This window comes from Galeopterus variegatus, unplaced genomic scaffold (assembly GCF_000696425.1).
Source record: "Galeopterus variegatus unplaced genomic scaffold, G_variegatus-3.0.2 Scaffold1367, whole genome shotgun sequence".
Taxonomy (NCBI): Eukaryota; Metazoa; Chordata; class Mammalia; order Dermoptera; family Cynocephalidae; genus Galeopterus; species Galeopterus variegatus.
The window spans coordinates 313,865-319,690 of NW_007727478.1; positions in this window are offsets into that span (position 1 = coordinate 313,865).

The following is a 5,826-nucleotide window of genomic DNA, read 5'->3' on the forward strand; positions in this document are numbered from 1 at the left end:
AACCTGTAAAATGAACATCATAAAAGCACCTACCTCAGGGAGTCCTTCATTTAGATCAGGGGAAAAATTAAATTATTTTAACAAGCACCCAATGCAATCTTTAAAACATAGAAAGTACCCAATAAAAGGATTTATTGTTTGTCGTAATCGACCTCATGCACCTGGGAATTCTTTCTCTGTAGGTCATGAAATGATGCGACCACATATTCCTCATACAAATCAAGTACAGCCACAAATGTGATCTGCCCAATGCTGATGGATAGGCTGAATGGGTAAAGGTGGGGAAGGATGGGCTCAAGGTCAAGTGCAAGGGCACCCCAGGGAGCTGAAAGTAGCGTGAGAGCCAGCACTTACTCTGACCACCAGTCCCACGGCCAGCACTGCCCAGTCCTCCAACTCTCTCAGCCACGGCCCTGGGAACTGTCCACCAGCTGCTTTTAACATGATAAAGCAAAATAGGGGAAACAGGTGGGGAGTCAGGACAGAGAGAGAAATGAAATCTGCAGACAGAGGCTGAGCTAAGAAGTCCTGTTACAGAGAAAAAAAAATGAATGCTGACAACGGAAGAAAGGGGCAGTGAGAGTGTAATCATAGGAGGCATGAACGAGACTAATGATTTGCTCTCAAGTGGATGTGGTTAGTCTGCCACTGTGGGCATCATCTATCTTGTCCCATCTTAAAATGAGTTATCCATTTAAAAAATTTTAAATTCAAAAAAATTATCATAATAATTATTTTTATTTTTTTTTTGAAGGCCAGCTGGTGCAGGAATTGAACCCTGGACCTTGGTGTTATCAGCACCACCTTTTAACCAACTGAGCTAACCAGCCAGCCCACAATTATCCATTTTTATACAGCTGACTTCTCTGGGGCATTGTCCCCATAAACTTTTTATAAGGCATCAATGATATCACCATTTTTTCACCCAGGCTTCACCATCAATTAGACATTTATTCTTCCTTCTGTTTTAGTAGAATCCATGTTGTCCTGATAGGGGATTTTTTTCAAAATACGGTTTTAACCTTCTTACTTCCTGAAACTAGATTCTGTACAGATATTTTAAAACAAGTCAGTACAAGTGCATTTTGGTGCAAAATATTTTGTAATCCATGCAGTTTTTTCATAATATGCATTTTCCGTGTACTTTTTGACAATCCTGTGTATGATAAACGCTGAGGAAAGGTGCATGGAGGAGGTAAATGATAAGGTTTACTCCACCAGGAAGGATGAGCTGCAGCCTCAGCCATGGGCCAGAGGGGGTTTGGGGATCATCCTGGCCTGAATCTTCTGCAGTCTTAATGGTCTCCATAGGTGCAGGCAAAAGCAAGTGGGTTTTGTCTGAGTCAGATCTGGGATGAAACCCCAGCTTTACACTTGCCAACTACAAAAAGGGGCAGCAGTAGTGCTCACCTCATAAGGCAAGAAAAGAAGTAATGGCTGTGAAGAGACTGGCAGATTCACATTCCAGTCAATGGTGGCGCTTCTTACTGGACTCAAAGGTTATGATCGACAGTTGCCTATTCACATGATGCCACTAGGAGTAGAGAAGCAGATTGAAGAGAGGGGAACCTATGCATTAGAGTGTTGGTTATTCTTCAAGACAAAATGTGAGATCTTTATGTTTTCTAGAAATTCAAGGAGAGGCATAACATACACCTATGTGATTAGCTCTCGGCTCAGAAGAAACACATATAAAGAACAGTACGCCTTTCTCTACAAGTAAGTATGATCTCTGCTCCCTGCAACATGGTCCATTAATAAATTATGACTGTGAATTGAATCCAAATGTGTATCTTTTCTTCAAAACCAGATTCTGATCTATAACCAGTTCTAGTGTTGATCAGAATAATTGCTGTCAAAACTGGGGGACAAGAAAAGTATTAACTCTTTATACAAAAAACCATGCGCAGCCTCCTGACACCGAATTTGTGGTTGGCTCCATGCTGCCTGGGTCAGGAGTTCTGTGTTCCTCATAGTCACGTCCTGGCCAGGGGCCGAAACCTGTGATGCCCAGCAGGACTGACTCCTGAACTTCATACTCTTCTCTTCTTCCTACTAGTAATTTGTTTTAAGTCTGAACATTAACTTGTGGGTGCCCCAGATAATTACTACTGATCAGCTTTTCAGCCCCCAAAATGCCCTGACCTTTGAGAAGAGTCGACTGTGTCTTGTTCACAGGCAGAAGCTTCCTTCTAGCACTTGAGTAAGCTCTGGCAACTAATGGAGCCGTGGGAACCTATGTCTGTGCTTCCTGAAAAAAACAAAAAAACAACAAACAAAACACATGACTCAGCTGGGAGGGGCTTCCTTTTTTTCCTTCTGGGGAAAAGCTGGTGTCTGTGAAGAAAAATTACCCCTACCATGAGTATATATGTCCAGATGTGTTTACTAGAGAGGCCTATGCAGTCTGGTTCCAGTCACCCAACACTGGTGAGACCACTTGTCCCTCTGGTACGGAACATCCTCAGCAGCCCAGGAGTGGGCAGCAGCCCTGAGCATGAGCTGCCCTCCCAGGGTTCGTGCAGCATGTTTAGGGAGGCATTAGGCTTGAGATGACAAGGCACTGTTTCTTCTACCACCTGCATTACAGGATGCAATTTACATTGATGGCACCAGGCTTGTTTCCACATGCCATGACTCAAGACCTTCTGGAATCAATGATAACTCCACTCTTTTTAGAGCACAGGGTCACGGAAATTATATACTACATTCCCTTGATCCGTGTCAAGCACAACTATTCCTTCATTTGTAAGAGTCCCAAGTGATGGCCATCAAAGATGAATCCCCAGCCTAGAGTCTCACTCTCCCTCCAGTCACTACACAGCAGTGTCCTCCACAGACGGGGGGGGGAGAGGAAATCCACACAGAGGGCACCTGCACTCTAACAACAACAATAGTACCCTAAGTGCCAGCCTCCTGTAATCCTGGCAACAATGCTATGAGGCAGGGACGAGGGCCACCTCCCCACTACATATGAGGAAGCTGAGATTGAAAAAGATGAGGGTACTGGAGATGGTAGGAGAGCAGGAAAGGGGTTTGGGGAGGGATAGTTTGGATACAGNTCCCTCCAGTCACTACACAGCAGTGTCCTCCACAGACGGGGGGGGGGAGAGGAAATCCACACAGAGGGCACCTGCACTCTAACAACAGCAGTAGTACCCTAAGTGCCAGCCTCCTGTAATCCTGGCAACAATGCTATGAGGCAGGGACGAGGGCCACCTCCCCTCTACATATGAGGAAGCTGAGATTGAAAAAGATGAAATCTCTTGTCCAAGTCACCGGCTACTGAAGTGGACAAGCCGAGTTGTCACCAAAGCCACCATCTCAGGGCCCCTGCTCCAAACCACTAAGTAACAACTTTCCACTTTGAGTGGAAACTCAAGAATTAAATTTGGTTTGCAGATTTCAGCTGCATAGAATCAAGTATTTTTCAGTCCCTCATACATGCCAGGCTCTGTTCAGAGCAGCAGACAAGGCAGACAAGGTATTTGCCCTTGGGACGTTATGCAGTAGTGGAAACAAATATGGACCAGAAAAATATGTGCAGAGCTATAAGTATGTACGTCTACATTTATACAACACCAGCATAAGCATCCTGAACTATCAGGTTGACTACTGGTGCTCTGAAGTCATTAGCTCAGAGACAGATACTTCAGGAAAACAAACATGAAAGAGTGGTGGAGAAATTACAAGTAGAAAAAGAGGAGGAAGAGGGGGCTAGTGTTGACATGAAATGTCCTTCAGAGAGCACGTGCAATGATCTTTGTCATGCACACGACTGACCTTTGGCTGACCAGGGCAAGGTCCAGAGAGCTCCCCCCCAAAATAATTACTTCTTCTCAAAGAGAGCCCTGAGCCTTTGTGAACTGCGAAACAAACCCATTTGTCCTGAGTGTCTCCCCATCCCCCCTTCCCATTCCCTCTCTCCCCCTGGGATGGCACTGCCTGCTGGCACTTTTCTCTCTTGTACAGGGAAACCTCCTACATCCCCTCTGTCTGGGATTAAAGATGAAGGAGTTCGTTATTTGTCTACCTTTTCTTTCTCTCATTCATTCATTTATCCATTCTTTCCTTCATGTATTCAGTCAACAAACATTTCTGAGCACCTCCCCTGTGCCAGGCACTGTGCTAGGTTCTGGAGCCACAAGGGTGAACTACACAGATAAACCTGCCCTCATGGAGCACAGGATTTCGTGAGTCAAACAAAGAATCTAAGAAGTGATTTCAGGGTGTGAATGAAGTAACAAGCAGGTGTATTAACTAGCAGGGTGGGGCCACCTTAGATGTTGGGGCCAGGTCTGGTCCTGCAATGGTGACATTATGACCTGAGGACCTGCCATACAGAGGGCCGAGGGAAGAGCATTCTGGGCAGAGGGCACAGTGAGCACAAAGGCTCAGAGGTGAGAAAGAAGGGGAGTGTTTATGGGGACCAGAGGCTGTGGGGAGTGAAGTGGAGCCCGAGGAGCCTGAGGCAGGAGTGGGGATCCAGGGAGAGCATGAGGGGGACTCCCAGGAGGACGTGCTCAGAAGGCGACAGCTGCTGTGAGCAGGTGGGCCAGGCCCGGCTCCTGAGGCTCCTGCACATGGCCTCTGTCAGGCTCTCTCAGTGTCCCAGTAGGGCGATGAGGATTTCAGACACTTCACAAAAGACCATTTCTTTAAAAAACTAATTTTTAGGGACTTTTATTTTTAATTATAAAAGAGGATAAACTGTCAAGCCTCAAAAATTTTTTTCAATTAGAAAAGAATTTTTTTAGTATAAAGAGATACAGACTTATTATTTTTAAAAATAGAAAATCTAATTATAAATATATACAATTTTTAGTCAGTTATAATTACAATCGATCTTAGCCAAAAGGTCAAGAAGCAATATTCAATAATCCAAAGGAATGGAAATAATCATGTCAAAGGGAATCTTGCACGCACGTGTTCACCACAGCTCTACTTACAATAGTCAAACTATGGAACCAACCTGAGTGTCCATTGACAGTCTACTGGATAAGGAAATGTGGTATATATACACAATGAAATACTACTCAGCCATAAAAAGAATGAAACTCTACCATTTGCAGCAACATGGATGAGTCTGAAGAAAATTATGCTAAGTGAAATAAGCCAGACAAGGAAAGAGAAATATCATATGTTCTCACTTATAACTGGGTGCTAGGAAGGAAGGAAGGAAGGAAGGAAGGAAGGAAGGAAGGAAGGAAGGAAGGAAGGAAGGAAGGAAGGAAGGAAGGAAGGTAGGAAGGAAGGAAAAGACCAAACCATATGTTGAACTTGCAGAAGGAAATAACAAACCTAAGGGTACTGGAGATGGTAGGAGAGCAGGAAAGGGGTTTGGGGAGGGATAGTTTGGATACAGGGCATAAAGAAAAACCACAATTTGTAATAAAAATATGCAATAAAAAATAATTTTAAAATAAAATAAAATCTACTAAATACATTTTGAACATATACAACTCAATAAAATGCTTTCAAAATTAAAAAAGAAGAAGAAAAAGAAAATAATACCCCAGGAAAAATAGAGAAAATAAAACCTCTGACATACTACCAAGGAACACTGTCTGCCAGCTTCCTATTAGTCATGAAGGGCAGGAGGGAGACAAGAGCCTTTCGTGGACTAAAAGGAAGCAGCCTCAGACCGGAAGATTATTGTAACCTAAGCCATCAGCTGGACCCTCTGGGCAACAGGGACCCACATGATGCAGCCTGGGCCTCCTGCTGCTTGTCTCCTTTAACAGTGTTCATAGGATGTTGAAAGCGGAAGTGTGTGACCTCTACCTCTTTCCTGTTCCTCAGCTGTCAAGGACTTTGTCGTCGTCT